Source organism: Pleuronectes platessa, unplaced genomic scaffold, assembly GCF_947347685.1.
Source record: "Pleuronectes platessa unplaced genomic scaffold, fPlePla1.1 scaffold_56, whole genome shotgun sequence".
In the NCBI taxonomy this organism is placed as follows: Eukaryota; Metazoa; Chordata; class Actinopteri; order Pleuronectiformes; family Pleuronectidae; genus Pleuronectes; species Pleuronectes platessa.
This window is the reverse complement of record NW_026518943.1, coordinates 379,657-396,903: the sequence shown is the minus strand read 5'-3', so window position 1 is coordinate 396,903 and position 17,247 is coordinate 379,657. Positions and strand designations below refer to the sequence as shown.

Below are 17,247 nucleotides of genomic sequence, written 5' to 3'. Positions count from 1 at the left end.
TTTATAAAACCGTGCGCACGCAAAACCTGAACTCCAAATCCGCTCTCCACACGCTCAATTTCTACTATAAATGGTCAATGCATAGCACGTCACGAATATTAAATTATGAAGCTGACCAATGGTTTTCCACCGCGAGTCCTGACGGAGGCACGGCATCAAGCGATGTGAAGAGGAAGTAAAACTTTCAGACACTGACATCGAGGTGTTTGTTAGTGAGATGGAGGTGAAGAGCGACTTATGGGACAGCTGTGATGTCACTAATAAAGGAAATACACTGATACTCTGCCGCTGCTGCTGTGGATAACACAGTGTGTGAGAATAGAAATCGCTGAACCCTCGCTTACTCCTCATCCTTCCATTCGCATGCACACATCGTCCAGAACCCCCCACCGGGGTCACGGTAGTATTTATCCATTTAGAGAATCGGACCGCTTCCCTCACATCAGTGGATCCTTGCCTCCAATCTGGGATCTTATTTGGAAAGTTTATTCATTTCTTGTAAGTGATCTCCTGTGCGCTCTGCCCGCTCTCTGTGCGCTCTGCGCCACTGCGCTCTCTGCGGTCTGCGCGCTCTGCTGAATTATGTTGAATTTCATGTAAAACAATAATAAACAGACAAATAAATTTACATGACAATTGTTTACAGTGCGGGAGTTACACTCCAACAGACCGCGTCACACTCGCGCTGTGGGTTTTACGCGGTGTCATTGCCGCCGGTCTACGGGGAGTATGACGGAAGTTGCATGTGCGCAGGACATCAGCTCCTGTGGAAACACACGAGCAAAGCGATGACGGAAGCGACGCTGATGGGATCGGTCCCAGAATTTCCTTGTGGTTAACTCTTTAGATTTGGAAGGGTCGAACATCAAAGCAGCAAACACAAAAACCTGAAGGGAACAACCTAAACTTAACTACTGAAATTAATGGAACCAAAAGACATGTTCCTATCCTGACTCCTCTTCCAGAAACAGGAGAAAAAATGGGTTCAACTCAAATGATACCCACCCCCCGAACCTGGCTGGGACATCCTCAACAGATCTTAAGACACGTTACAAGTGTAAGGGGTCAATTCTTAATACAGTTTTCGAGTTTTGGCAGTGTTATTTTTCCCGTTTTGCTGATATTTTAATTCATCCGACAGGACAGTGATTCCTATAGGCTGCGGGGATTTGGCGACGTCTATTAAGGGACACCGTAGCGCTCCCTCTCGCCCTCTCTCTCTCTCCACTGCCGGTCCTGTGTGTGTGAGTAAGTGCAGCGTGGCCGCAGCAGGTGCGGACACAAATTGTTTGTTGCGGTGAGTTTGCTGAAAGTAACTTTAATGTCAACGGAGATCACTCAGAAAACGTTCCGCAAATATTAACCTTTATTCCGTCCCTAGAGCCAGCGTACAGCTGTGTGCGTGAGGGTGAGACTGTATCAGCGTCGGCATAAATGCGCGCTGTAATCTTCAGTCATAAGAGTAATACTTGTAAGTAATGCGCCGGAACAATTAACAGAGTCTTCACTATTGTGTGCGTGACATTAAGTTAAGTTGTCTTTTCCTGTTTTAGTAATTGCTCTCAAGACAATAAGGACGGCGTGGATCCCTGCTTTATTTTAAATGAATTAAAGGTATGACATAATGATGTGTTTTATGATTGTCAATGTTTTCAAACATTTTGATAAACTGGTTTAAATTGTGTGAACTAACTACAACAAGTTTGTTTTATAGGGCTGCCTTATTTGACCTTATTTAAATTTAGTTTCTTTCTGATTTATTGGTTTGATTATTGTGCTTTTTGTTTTATTTTATTTTGTTCTATGGGAATGTGCAATATGGTTGACTGGTACGTATTAAATAAATTGTATATTTCTGAAATCACAGCCTCTTCTGCTGATGTTTTAATGTTCCTGACAGGACGGTGATTCTTATAGGCTGCAGGGAGTCGGCGAAGTCTATTTAGGGACCCCCTAACTCTTCCCTTCTCCCCCTCTCTCTCTCCCCCCACTGCCGGTCCTGTGTGTGTGAGGAAGTGTTGCGTGGGCCGAGCAGGGATGGATTTATAAAAGAGTGCGTAGGATTCTTACTAAAAGTGTGCTTATGCCCAAAAGCAGGAAATGGCGTAAGCCAAAGCTAATTCCGATTTATAAAACCGTGCGCACGCAAAACCTGAACTCCAAATCCGCTCTCCACACGCTCAATTTCTACTATAAATGGTCAATGCATAGCACGTCACGAATATTAAATTATGAAGCTGACCAATGGTTTTCCACCGCGAGTCCTGACGGAGGCACGGCATCAAGCGATGTGAAGAGGAAGTAAAACTTTCAGACACTGACATCGAGGTGTTTGTTAGTGAGATGGAGGTGAAGAGCGACTTATGGGACAGCTGTGATGTCACTAATAAAGGAAATACACTGATACTCTGCCGCTGTTGCTGTGGATAACACAATGTGTGAGAATAGAAATCGCTGAACCCTCGCTTCCTCCTCATCCTTCCATTCGCATGCACACATCGTCCAGAACCCCCCACCGGGGTCACGGTAGTATTTATCCATTTAGAGAATCGGACCGCTTCCCTCACATCAGTGGATCCTTGCCTCCACTCTGGGATCTTATTTGGAAAGTTTATTCATTTCTTGTAAGTGATCTCCTGTGCGCTCTGCCCGCTCTCTGTGCGCTCTGCGCCACTGCGCTCTCTGCGGTCTGCGCGCTCTGCTGAATTAGGTTGAATTTCATTTAAAACAATAATAAACAGACAAATAAATTTACATGACAATTGTTTACAGTGCGGGAGTTACACTCCAACAGAACGCATCACACTCGCGCTGTGGGTTTTACGCGGTGTCATTGCCGCCGGTCTACGGGGAGTATGACGGAAGTTGCATGTGCGCAGGACATCAGCTCCTGTGGAAACACACGAGCAAAGCGATGACGGAAGCGACGCTGATGGGATCGGTCCCAGAATTTCCTTGTGGTTAACTCTTTAGATTTGGAAGGGTCGAACATCAAAGCAGCAAACACAAAAACCTGAAGGGAACAACCTAAACTTAACTACTGAAATTAATGGAACCAAAAGACATGTTCCTATCCTGACTCCTCTTCCAGAAACAGGAGAAAAAATGGGTTCAACTCAAATGATACCCACCCCCCGAACCTGGCTGGGACATCCTCAACAGATCTTAAGACACGTTACAAGTGTAAGGGGTCAATTCTTAATACAGTTTTCGAGTTTTGGCAGTGTTATTTTTCCCGTTTTGCTGATATTTTAATTCATCCGACAGGACAGTGATTCCTATAGGCTGCGGGGATTTGGCGACGTCTATTAAGGGACACCGTAGCGCTCCCTCTCGCCCTCTCTCTCTCTCCACTGCCGGTCCTGTGTGTGTGAGTAAGTGCAGCGTGGCCGCAGCAGGTGCGGACACAAATTGTTTGTTGCGGTGAGTTTGCTGAAAGTAACTTTAATGTCAACGGAGATCACTCAGAAAACGTTCCGCAAATATTAACCTTTATTCCGTCCCTAGAGCCAGCGTACAGCTGTGTGCGTGAGGGTGAGACTGTATCAGCGTCGGCATAAATGCGCGCTGTAATCTTCAGTCATAAGAGTAATACTTGTAAGTAATGCGCCGGAACAATTAACAGAGTCTTCACTATTGTGTGCGTGACATTAAGTTAAGTTGTCTTTTCCTGTTTTAGTAATTGCTCTCAAGACAATAAGGACGGCGTGGATCCCTGCTTTATTTTAAATGAATTAAAGGTATGACATAATGATGTGTTTTATGATTGTCAATGTTTTCAAACATTTTGATAAACTGGTTTAAATTGTGTGAACTAACTACAACAAGTTTGTTTTATAGGGCTGCCTTATTTGACCTTATTTAAATTTAGTTTCTTTCTGATTTATTGGTTTGATTATTGTGCTTTTTGTTTTATTTTATTTTGTTCTATGGGAATGTGCAATATGGTTGACTGGTACGTATTAAATAAATTGTATATTTCTGAAATCACAGCCTCTTCTGCTGATGTTTTAATGTTCCTGACAGGACGGTGATTCTTATAGGCTGCAGGGAGTCGGCGAAGTCTATTTAGGGACCCCCTAACTCTTCCCTTCTCCCCCTCTCTCTCTCCCCCCACTGCCGGTCCTGTGTGTGTGAGGAAGTGTTGCGTGGGCCGAGCAGGGATGGATTTATAAAAGAGTGCGTAGGATTCTTACTAAAAGTGTGCTTATGCCCAAAAGCAGGAAATGGCGTAAGCCAAAGCTAATTCCGATTTATAAAACCGTGCGCACGCAAAACCTGAACTCCAAATCCGCTCTCCACACGCTCAATTTCTACTATAAATGGTCAATGCATAGCACGTCACGAATATTAAATTATGAAGCTGACCAATGGTTTTCCACCGCGAGTCCTGACGGAGGCACGGCATCAAGCGATGTGAAGAGGAAGTAAAACTTTCAGACACTGACATCGAGGTGTTTGTTAGTGAGATGGAGGTGAAGAGCGACTTATGGGACAGCTGTGATGTCACTAATAAAGGAAATACACTGATACTCTGCCGCTGCTGCTGTGGATAACACAATGTGTGAGAATAGAAATCGCTGAACCCTCGCTTACTCCTCATCCTTCCATTCGCATGCACACATCGTCCAGAACCCCCCACCGGGGTCACGGTAGTATTTATCCATTTAGAGAATCGGACCGCTTCCCTCACATCAGTGGATCCTTGCCTCCACTCTGGGATCTTATTTGGAAAGTTTATTCATTTCTTGTAAGTGATCTCCTGTGCGCTCTGCCCGCTCTCTGTGCGCTCTGCGCCACTGCGCTCTCTGCGGTCTGCGCGCTCTGCTGAATTATGTTGAATTTCATTTAAAACAATAATAAACAGACAAATAAATTTACATGACAATTGTTTACAGTGCGGGAGTTACACTCCAACAGAACGCATCACACTCGCGCTGTGGGTTTTACGCGGTGTCATTGCCGCCGGTCTACGGGGAGTATGACGGAAGTTGCATGTGCGCAGGACATCAGCTCCTGTGGAAACACACGAGCAAAGCGATGACGGAAGCGACGCTGATGGGATCGGTCCCAGAATTTCCTTGTGGTTAACTCTTTAGATTTGGAAGGGTCGAACATCAAAGCAGCAAACACAAAAACCTGAAGGGAACAACCTAAACTTAACTACTGAAATTAATGGAACCAAAAGACATGTTCCTATCCTGACTCCTCTTCCAGAAACAGGAGAAAAAATGGGTTCAACTCAAATGATACCCACCCCCCGAACCTGGCTGGGACATCCTCAACAGATCTTAAGACACGTTACAAGTGTAAGGGGTCAATTCTTAATACAGTTTTCGAGTTTTGGCAGTGTTATTTTTCCCGTTTTGCTGATATTTTAATTCATCCGACAGGACAGTGATTCCTATAGGCTGCGGGGATTTGGCGACGTCTATTAAGGGACACCGTAGCGCTCCCTCTCGCCCTCTCTCTCTCTCCACTGCCGGTCCTGTGTGTGTGAGTAAGTGCAGCGTGGCCGCAGCAGGTGCGGACACAAATTGTTTGTTGCGGTGAGTTTGCTGAAAGTAACTTTAATGTCAACGGAGATCACTCAGAAAACGTTCCGCAAATATTAACCTTTATTCCGTCCCTAGAGCCAGCGTACAGCTGTGTGCGTGAGGGTGAGACTGTATCAGCGTCGGCATAAATGCGCGCTGTAATCTTCAGTCATAAGAGTAATACTTGTAAGTAATGCGCCGGAACAATTAACAGAGTCTTCACTATTGTGTGCGTGACATTAAGTTAAGTTGTCTTTTCCTGTTTTAGTAATTGCTCTCAAGACAATAAGGACGGCGTGGATCCCTGCTTTATTTTAAATGAATTAAAGGTATGACATAATGATGTGTTTTATGATTGTCAATGTTTTCAAACATTTTGATAAACTGGTTTAAATTGTGTGAACTAACTACAACAAGTTTGTTTTATAGGGCTGCCTTATTTGACCTTATTTAAATTTAGTTTCTTTCTGATTTATTGGTTTGATTATTGTGCTTTTTGTTTTATTTTATTTTGTTCTATGGGAATGTGCAATATGGTTGACTGGTACGTATTAAATAAATTGTATATTTCTGAAATCACAGCCTCTTCTGCTGATGTTTTAATGTTCCTGACAGGACGGTGATTCTCAACCCAGTCTCATCAGAAAATGTTCAATGGCAACGTTGGTCCACTTGGACCGACGTTACCATCTCACAATCTGGCCTCTCAGATTGTGAGATGGTAACATTTAGTCCTCCCATTGTTTTGCATTGGCGTGTTCTCACGTCACGTGACTCTCAAGCTCCCGTCTGCGGAGAGGAAAAAATGGCGGAGATTCCTTGTTTTTTCAGATAAAAATATAATTTTGTAACTTAGTTTGGGCATAAAAATACATTCTGACACCATTTCTAGCGAGAAATGTGGTCTTTGCTTCCACAGTCTTCAGCCAGTTCGTGCTTATGATAAATATTTTAATAGTTATCACGCATGTTTTTATCGTTGCTATGATGGTTGCCATGGCACCACGGGCGCAGCTTGGTGTTTAAATCACAGTCCCTGCGTGGTGTCCTTCAGTGATCGTGAATGTTATTCATGTTATATAATAGTAATATTTGAGGCTAGATTACATCTCTAATGAGAAGGATCATGCGAGTCTGTTTATACCGAGGCCGGCCCGAGTGCGCGACCGGCCCGAGTCCGCGAGCCGAGCGGCCCGAGCGGCGCGAGCCGAGCGGCCCGAGTGCGCGACCGGCCCGAGTCCGCGAGCCGAGCGGCCCGAGCGGCGCGAGCCGAGCGGCCCGAGTGCGCGAGCGGACCGAGTACGCGAGCGGACATGACGTGTGGCTGTCGTAAAAACCCTATTTGTAAACAACCAGCCCTTTAACTCGGGGCTGCGTCATAAGCACGGCGCGCTTGGAAGACCACGATGTCATCTTCCTTCTGTCAGGTAAGTAGTTTATTGTTTTTAAAGATCGTTACGATCTAGGTTTACAGTCCGAGTGCGGAGAGAGTCCGTCAATCCACACTATGGACGCTGTTCATCAGCTAATACGCCATTGTTAGCCACATGCTTGAGCCCACGGTAGCCTGTGCTACCTGGGAGGTGAATACATGGTTGTTGAAAGCAGTTCAAGACGCTTAGCTCATCATTGAGGGACGCTACAATATAAATATAAACATGAATTTGATTTATGAATGCTTTAGATTAATAAGGAGTGTATTTGTCTACCATTACTCCACAATATCAGGTCAATTTGGTTTAATGTATAGTATGCACTATGACAATTATGTTTCCATGTTATGGAGTTGCGATTCATTTTATAAAACAATTGCTATGTTCTGTTTTTTAATCAAGGAGGATCCAAGTGAAGCTACAGGAGTTTCATTAACGTCAACAACTTGGACCAAACAGTTTGTTTTGCTTGATGAAGAGCAGGAAGGGCAGCCTGGAGAGAAAGAGAAGCCGGGTTGAGCCCACTACCATCATCCACGTACCACGAGGAAGATGAGGGAGAGAAATGATCCTACCATTAAAGAGGTACTTTTAAGTTACATACCAGAAAAAACATTTTATATAATTTGCCAAATATACATTTTTATTAAATCCCCAAAGTACACTTGCTGAAATACAAGTTAATATCACACTGAAAGAATTTTGATCAATCATGCTTCCCTGCTGTGATTGTTTAACTAGGAAAACAACTTTTTCCACAGGAAGGCAAGTAAATTTAAGGAATACATGTGCAAAGTTTTCCTCTGTTATGTATAATGATGACCCCCATCAAACATAATGTTAGCAATATTTACACCTTTTAATTTATACTGTTTATTTCTGTCTACATGTGTGAATTTGCCTTCATTAGTTTCAGAAAAGAGCGATGATGTATCGGTCAGTGGGCGGCAGCACGAGACTCCGCAAACTAGTCTGTAAGCAAAGCAGACGAAGGCATCGAGGTTGCGGCCTGCCATCATTGTTATTTTGCTTAAGGGACTGAATATGTTTCATGTAGAAATATTAGCATTTCCCTTATATCTACCAAAACTGCTTGTTTCACAGACTGCAGTTTTGTTTTGATCCGATGTGGTGTGCAAATACAACCGTATCTGCAATGGGTTGTGGGGCATTAACATTTGTAACTCTAATTTTGTTTTGACAGACTGTGAAAAGAACGTTGAGAACATCACCACTCTACAGGAAGACACAGTCCAGTAATGGGTGTCAGAAGTTCAGTAGTGAACGACAGGTACTGTGGAAAAATATGTGTCATTGTTGTACAATGTCCTTTGACTCTGTTTAAACAAGGTCAACACAAAAAGGTTTGATTGTAAACTGATATCGGTATGAATTCATGTTATTCTCCTCGTCAAAAGAAACAAACAATCCAAATTACCTGCAGAAAGCCCTTGATGGACGCTTCAGCTGCATCGTCAGACTGGTGAGACAGCAAGATGCCAACTTTAATGCCAATTTATTTGTGTAACATTCTGTGACCAAATGTATAGATAACTTTTTGTAGATTGTAAAAATAGATAACCCATTTATTACAAAAAAACTACACTAGAATTATCGCACTGCGTTGTATGACTCCGCTAACCAGAGCAGTGTCCGTCTACATATTTCTACATATTTTCTCTCATATAAATGACACTGTATCTCTTGACAACTGAAACCATAAGATGAGGTCAGTGTGGCCTTGACCTTTTTACTTTAAGACAAATACAAAGTTAGACAATCCGAAAACATGCAGTTATGCCTCCGGCGACTCGCTATTGCAGAGGCATTAAAACCGTAGTGTAGTAGATTGGATTTTATTGGTGTTACATTGGACATCTTGTATGGGTACACCAAAAAATATATTTGGTTTCACATTCTAGATGGCAATAAGCAGAGTCATCAACTCAGGAAAAATATTTCTGTAGAAAAGAAAGCCTTGTATGTGTGTATGTATACATACACACAAACGCACAATTGAGACGTTTTTGTCTTTTATCATATATTCTCAGGCAGTACTGATGCATTTACTGAGACGGGACGTGAGGGCCTACTCTGCGTGCTCAGAGTTCAAGCCCAGCAGGCTGCAGCGGGCCTGACATATTCTGGAACAGCAGCACAGTCTTTGGATGACTCCTCTGAAGATGAAAACATGGCGAGGTACTTCTCCACTGATGAAGAACTGTGAGGGCTGTGATTAGCTACACTCTCTTGCTACAAGGCTACTCATGCTACTCCCTGGCAGCCTTAGGAAGGCATTAGCTTGCTGTGTGGTAGCTGTTAGCTTCAGCATTTTTAGTTTTTAGTGGCCTGTCTGACGTTTATGTTAAAAAAAAATCAGAGGGAACCATCTTCATAATTTAACACTATGGTTTGTTTGTGTCCTTCAGTTCTTCTCAAGAGAAGCAGTACAGGTGTGCCTCAGCTCCACGGTCCCTCCTGCAGCCTCCGCTCCTGATGCTAACCTCATGTCTCCATCACACCAAGCAGCAGACCTGGATTGACAGACCTTTCTCCAGAGCTGCCCCCTCCCTCTGAAACCCCCCTCTCCAAAACACTATTTGTGTAGTTTTTAAAGTATTTTTTGCATGAGAATTGTTGATCATAACATTTCCAGCAGATGCCTTAATATAATGTTTGTGCACAATAAATGACATTGATCATAACATAATGGTATTTCCTTGCACTTCTACACCATGATATTGTCAGATAAGATGCTGATTACATTAAAGCAGTGAATGCTCTGCTTTAAGCAACATAAACACACAATGATTCAATGGATCTGAAGTAGAATGGGCACATTACATTCTGTAGAGAATGCCTCAGTTATGGAAGTCAGAAAATAACTTTCTTTATCTGAGGTTCCAGCCATTTATAGTCACAGCAAAGCACACAGGTCTGGTTGTCTAAGTGGCGCCCATATCATTGTTTAAGATGTGTAACATCAAGTTTGTGTTTCAGTGCAAAATTAGTCATTAGTCAAGAGTTCACCATCTTGTTTACACTAAAATTAGGTGACCCAGATGTTTCACAATGCAATCTGATAAGGTCTTATGAGAAACATTCTTAACATTAAAGAAATCAACACAGAGGATAGCAATATCTGTTTGACTTTAATCAGTAGCTGGTAATCGGCAGCCTGACTTATTCAAACACATTAATACTACAATGAATGAGGCAGGGCCTTCTATCAGAAATCAACTATATCGTCACGTTATGTTTCTCTTGAGCTCATTGAAATTACCTTCACATTCCACTTACTGTCACCTGAACCATACTGTTATTTCTGTATCTACAGTGACTTTTAGGAAAACATATACTAGAGGGCAATGTATAAACATTAATACATCTTATTTATATAGAGCTTTTCAAGAAGTGCAAGTACTAAACTGAGGGAAAGCTAATACAAACAATATATATATATCTTATTTCCATGTGCCAGGACAGCCTCACACTTGGATATAAACCAATTTTAGAATACATTTGCTTATACTGGAGATCTTTTAAATTAATGTCCCAGAAATGATTTCTGATGGAAAACCCCTGCCTTATTCATTGTAGTATTAATGTGTTTGAATAAGTCAGGCTGCCGATTACCAGCTACTGATTAAAGTCAAACAGATATTGCTATCCTCTGTGTTGATTTCTTTAATGTTAAGAATGTTTCTCATAAGACCTTATCAGATTGCATTGTGAAACATCTGGGTCACCTAATTTTAGTGTAAAGAAGAAGGTGAACTCTTGACTAATGACTAATTTTGCACTGAAACACAAACTTGATGTTACACATCTTAAACAATATGATATGGGCGCCACTTAGACAACCAGACCTGTGTGCTTTGCTGTGACTATAAATGACTGGAACCTCAGATAAAGAAAGTTATTTTCTGACTTCCATAACTGAGGCATTCTCTACAGAATGTAATGTGCCCATTCTACTTCAGATCCATTGAATCATTGTGTGTTTATGTTGCTTAAAGCAGAGCATTCACTGCTTTAATGTAATCAGCATCTTATCTGACAATATCATGGTGTAGAAGTGCAAGGAAATACCATTATGTTATGATCAATGTCATTTATTGTGCACAAACATTATATTAAGGCATCTGCTGGAAATGTTATGATCAACAATTCTCATGCAAAAAATACTTTAAAAACTACACAAATAGTGTTTTGGAGAGGGGGGTTTCAGAGGGAGGGGGCAGCTCTGGAGAAAGGTCTGTCAATCCAGGTCTGCTGCTTGGTGTGATGGAGACATGAGGTTAGCATCAGGAGCGGAGGCTGCAGGAGGGACCGTGGAGCTGAGGCACACCTGTACTGCTTCTCTTGAGAAGAACTGAAGGACACAAACAAACCATAGTGTTAAATTATGAAGATGGTTCCCTCTGATTTTTTTTTAACATAAACGTCAGACAGGCCACTAAAAACTAAAAATGCTGAAGCTAACAGCTACCACACAGCAAGCTAATGCCTTCCTAAGGCTGCCAGGGAGTAGCATGAGTAGCCTTGTAGCAAGAGAGTGTAGCTAATCACAGCCCTCACAGTTCTTCATCAGTGGAGAAGTACCTCGCCATGTTTTCATCTTCAGAGGAGTCATCCAAAGACTGTGCTGCTGTTCCAGAATATGTCAGGCCCGCTGCAGCCTGCTGGGCTTGAACTCTGAGCACGCAGAGTAGGCCCTCACGTCCCGTCTCAGTAAATGCATCAGTACTGCCTGAGAATATATGATAAAAGACAAAAACGTCTCAATTGTGCGTTTGTGTGTATGTATACATACACACATACAAGGCTTTCTTTTCTACAGAAATATTTTTCCTGAGTTGATGACTCTGCTTATTGCCATCTAGAATGTGAAACCAAATATATTTTTTGGTGTACCCATACAAGATGTCCAATGTAACACCAATAAAATCCAATCTACTACACTACGGTTTTAATGCCTCTGCAATAGCGAGTCGCCGGAGGCATAACTGCATGTTTTCGGATTGTCTAACTTTGTATTTGTCTTAAAGTAAAAAGGTCAAGGCCACACTGACCTCATCTTATGGTTTCAGTTGTCAAGAGATACAGTGTCATTTATATGAGAGAAAATATGTAGAAATATGTAGACGGACACTGCTCTGGTTAGCGGAGTCATACAACGCAGTGCGATAATTCTAGTGTAGTTTTTTTGTAATAAATGGGTTATCTATTTTTACAATCTACAAAAAGTTATCTATACATTTGGTCACAGAATGTTACACAAATAAATTGGCATTAAAGTTGGCATCTTGCTGTCTCACCAGTCTGACGATGCAGCTGAAGCGTCCATCAAGGGCTTTCTGCAGGTAATTTGGATTGTTTGTTTCTTTTGACGAGGAGAATAACATGAATTCATACCGATATCAGTTTACAATCAAACCTTTTTGTGTTGACCTTGTTTAAACAGAGTCAAAGGACATTGTACAACAATGACACATATTTTTCCACAGTACCTGTCGTTCACTACTGAACTTCTGACACCCATTACTGGACTGTGTCTTCCTGTAGAGTGGTGATGTTCTCAACGTTCTTTTCACAGTCTGTCAAAACAAAATTAGAGTTACAAATGTTAATGCCCCACAACCCATTGCAGATACGGTTGTATTTGCACACCACATCGGATCAAAACAAAACTGCAGTCTGTGAAACAAGCAGTTTTGGTAGATATAAGGGAAATGCTAATATTTCTACATGAAACATATTCAGTCCCTTAAGCAAAATAACAATGATGGCAGGCCGCAACCTCGATGCCTTCGTCTGCTTTGCTTACAGACTAGTTTGCGGAGTCTCGTGCTGCCGCCCACTGACCGATACATCATCGCTCTTTTCTGAAACTAATGAAGGCAAATTCACACATGTAGACAGAAATAAACAGTATAAATTAAAAGGTGTAAATATTGCTAACATTATGTTTGATGGGGGTCATCATTATACATAACAGAGGAAAACTTTGCACATGTATTCCTTAAATTTACTTGCCTTCCTGTGGAAAAAGTTGTTTTCCTAGTTAAACAATCACAGCAGGGAAGCATGATTGATCAAAATTCTTTCAGTGTGATATTAACTTGTATTTCAGCAAGTGTACTTTGGGGATTTAATAAAAATGTATATTTGGCAAATTATATAAAATGTTTTTTCTGGTATGTAACTTAAAAGTACCTCTTTAATGGTAGGATCATTTCTCTCCCTCATCTTCCTCGTGGTACGTGGATGATGGTAGTGGGCTCAACCCGGCTTCTCTTTCTCTCCAGGCTGCCCTTCCTGCTCTTCATCAAGCAAAACAAACTGTTTGGTCCAAGTTGTTGACGTTAATGAAACTCCTGTAGCTTCACTTGGATCCTCCTTGATTAAAAAACAGAACATAGCAATTGTTTTATAAAATGAATCGCAACTCCATAACATGGAAACATTATTGTCATAGTGCATACTATACATTAAACCAAATTGACCTGATATTGTGGAGTAATGGTAGACAAATACACTCCTTATTAATCTAAAGCATTCATAAATCAAATTCATGTTTATATTTATATTGTAGCGTCCCTCAATGATGAGCTAAGCGTCTTGAACTGCTTTCAACAACCATGTATTCACCTCCCAGGTAGCACAGGCTACCGTGGGCTGAAGCATGTGGCTAACAATGGCGTATTAGCTGATGAACAGCGTCCATAGTGTGGATTGACGGACTCTCTCCGCACTCGGACTGTAAACCTAGATCGTAACGATCTTTAAAAACAATAAACTACTTACCTGACAGAAGGAAGATGACATCGTGGTCTTCCAAGCGCGCCGTGCTTATGACGCAGCCCCGAGTTAAAGGGCTGGTTGTTTACAAATAGGGTTTTTACGACAGCCACACGTCATGTCCGCTCGCGCACTCGGTCCGCTCGCGCACTCGGGCCGCTCGGCTCGCGCCGCTCGGGCCGCTCGGCTCGCGGACTCGGGCCGGTCGCGCACTCGGGCCGCTCGGCTCGCGCCGCTCGGGCCGCTCGGCTCGCGGACTCGGGCCGGTCGCGCACTCGGGCCGGCCTCGGTATAAACAGACTCGCATGATCCTTCTCATTAGAGATGTAATCTAGCCTCAAATATTACTATTATATAACATGAATAACATTCACGATCACTGAAGGACACCACGCAGGGACTGTGATTTAAACACCAAGCTGCGCCCGTGGTGCCATGGCAACCATCATAGCAACGATAAAAACATGCGTGATAACTATTAAAATATTTATCATAAGCACGAACTGGCTGAAGACTGTGGAAGCAAAGACCACATTTCTCGCTAGAAATGGTGTCAGAATGTATTTTTATGCCCAAACTAAGTTACAAAATTATATTTTTATCTGAAAAAACAAGGAATCTCCGCCATTTTTTCCTCTCCGCAGACGGGAGCTTGAGAGTCACGTGACGTGAGAACACGCCAATGCAAAACAATGGGAGGACTAAATGTTACCATCTCACAATCTGAGAGGCCAGATTGTGAGATGGTAACGTCGGTCCAAGTGGACCAACGTTGCCATTGAACATTTTCTGATGAGACTGGGTTGTGATTCTTATAGGCTGCAGGGAGTCGGCGAAGTCTATTTAGGGACCCCCTAACTCTTCCCTTCTCCCCCTCTCTCTCTCCCCCCACTGCCGGTCCTGTGTGTGTGAGGAAGTGTTGCGTGGGCCGAGCAGGGATGGATTTATAAAAGAGTGCGTAGGATTCTTACTAAAAGTGTGCTTATGCCCAAAAGCAGGAAATGGCGTAAGCCAAAGCTAATTCCGATTTATAAAACCGTGCGCACGCAAAACCTGAACTCCAAATCCGCTCTCCACACGCTCAATTTCTACTATAAATGGTCAATGCATAGCACGTCACGAATATTAAATTATGAAGCTGACCAATGGTTTTCCACCGCGAGTCCTGACGGAGGCACGGCATCAAGCGATGTGAAGAGGAAGTAAAACTTTCAGACACTGACATCGAGGTGTTTGTTAGTGAGATGGAGGTGAAGAGCGACTTATGGGACAGCTGTGATGTCACTAATAAAGGAAATACACTGATACTCTGCCGCTGCTGCTGTGGATAACACAATGTGTGAGAATAGAAATCGCTGAACCCTCGCTTCCTCCTCATCCTTCCATTCGCATGCACACATCGTCCAGAACCCCCCACCGGGGTCACGGTAGTATTTATCCATTTAGAGAATCGGACCGCTTCCCTCACATCAGTGGATCCTTGCCTCCACTCTGGGATCTTATTTGGAAAGTTTATTCATTTCTTGTAAGTGATCTCCTGTGCGCTCTGCCCGCTCTCTGTGCGCTCTGCGCCACTGCGCTCTCTGCGGTCTGCGCGCTCTGCTGAATTAGGTTGAATTTCATTTAAAACAATAATAAACAGACAAATAAATTTACATGACAATTGTTTACAGTGCGGGAGTTACACTCCAACAGAACGCATCACACTCGCGCTGTGGGTTTTACGCGGTGTCATTGCCGCCGGTCTACGGGGAGTATGACGGAAGTTGCATGTGCGCAGGACATCAGCTCCTGTGGAAACACACGAGCAAAGCGATGACGGAAGCGACGCTGATGGGATCGGTCCCAGAATTTCCTTGTGGTTAACTCTTTAGATTTGGAAGGGTCGAACATCAAAGCAGCAAACACAAAAACCTGAAGGGAACAACCTAAACTTAACTACTGAAATTAATGGAACCAAAAGACATGTTCCTATCCTGACTCCTCTTCCAGAAACAGGAGAAAAAATGGGTTCAACTCAAATGATACCCACCCCCCGAACCTGGCTGGGACATCCTCAACAGATCTTAAGACACGTTACAAGTGTAAGGGGTCAATTCTTAATACAGTTTTCGAGTTTTGGCAGTGTTATTTTTCCCGTTTTGCTGATATTTTAATTCATCCGACAGGACAGTGATTCCTATAGGCTGCGGGGATTTGGCGACGTCTATTAAGGGACACCGTAGCGCTCCCTCTCGCCCTCTCTCTCTCTCCACTGCCGGTCCTGTGTGTGTGAGTAAGTGCAGCGTGGCCGCAGCAGGTGCGGACACAAATTGTTTGTTGCGGTGAGTTTGCTGAAAGTAACTTTAATGTCAACGGAGATCACTCAGAAAACGTTCCGCAAATATTAACCTTTATTCCGTCCCTAGAGCCAGCGTACAGCTGTGTGCGTGAGGGTGAGACTGTATCAGCGTCGGCATAAATGCGCGCTGTAATCTTCAGTCATAAGAGTAATACTTGTAAGTAATGCGCCGGAACAATTAACAGAGTCTTCACTATTGTGTGCGTGACATTAAGTTAAGTTGTCTTTTCCTGTTTTAGTAATTGCTCTCAAGACAATAAGGACGGCGTGGATCCCTGCTTTATTTTAAATGAATTAAAGGTATGACATAATGATGTGTTTTATGATTGTCAATGTTTTCAAACATTTTGATAAACTGGTTTAAATTGTGTGAACTAACTACAACAAGTTTGTTTTATAGGGCTGCCTTATTTGACCTTATTTAAATTTAGTTTCTTTCTGATTTATTGGTTTGATTATTGTGCTTTTTGTTTTATTTTATTTTGTTCTATGGGAATGTGCAATATGGTTGACTGGTACGTATTAAATAAATTGTATATTTCTGAAATCACAGCCTCTTCTGCTGATGTTTTAATGTTCCTGACAGGACGGTGATTCTTATAGGCTGCAGGGAGTCGGCGAAGTCTATTTAGGGACCCCCTAACTCTTCCCTTCTCCCCCTCTCTCTCTCCCCCCACTGCCGGTCCTGTGTGTGTGAGGAAGTGTTGCGTGGGCCGAGCAGGGATGGATTTATAAAAGAGTGCGTAGGATTCTTACTAAAAGTGTGCTTATGCCCAAAAGCAGGAAATGGCGTAAGCCAAAGCTAATTCCGATTTATAAAACCGTGCGCACGCAAAACCTGAACTCCAAATCCGCTCTCCACACGCTCAATTTCTACTATAAATGGTCAATGCATAGCACGTCACGAATATTAAATTATGAAGCTGACCAATGGTTTTCCACCGCGAGTCCTGACGGAGGCACGGCATCAAGCGATGTGAAGAGGAAGTAAAACTTTCAGACACTGACATCGAGGTGTTTGTTAGTGAGATGGAGGTGAAGAGCGACTTATGGGACAGCTGTGATGTCACTAATAAAGGAAATACACTGATACTCTGCCGCTGCTGCTGTGGATAACACAATGTGTGAGAAT

General features: G+C 42.8%; 2 long non-coding RNA genes across 4 annotated transcripts; one reads left to right on the top strand and one right to left on the bottom strand.

Moving 5' to 3' along the window:
- The first annotated feature begins 6,855 nt into the window (after window positions 1-6,855).
- LOC128436323 (uncharacterized) lies at window positions 6,856-9,674 on the top strand. Of its 2 annotated transcripts, XR_008338014.1 has the most exons (6): window positions 6,856-6,964; window positions 7,373-7,555; window positions 8,175-8,261; window positions 8,389-8,453; window positions 9,022-9,169; window positions 9,400-9,674. It is a non-coding gene; the product is annotated as an uncharacterized LOC128436323 (long non-coding RNA). The 2 variants fall into 2 exon arrangements; XR_008338015.1 differs by lacking the exon at window positions 8,389-8,453.
- A 1,412-nt stretch (window positions 9,675-11,086) lies between these two features.
- LOC128436324 (uncharacterized) lies at window positions 11,087-13,889 on the bottom strand. 2 transcript variants are annotated; one of them, XR_008338016.1, is made up of 6 exons: window positions 13,781-13,889; window positions 13,190-13,372; window positions 12,484-12,570; window positions 12,292-12,356; window positions 11,576-11,723; window positions 11,087-11,345 (listed from the first exon to the last, which is right to left on the bottom strand). It is a non-coding gene; the product is annotated as an uncharacterized LOC128436324 (long non-coding RNA). The 2 variants fall into 2 exon arrangements; XR_008338017.1 differs by lacking the exon at window positions 12,292-12,356.
- Between the last annotated feature and the right edge of the window lie 3,358 nt (window positions 13,890-17,247).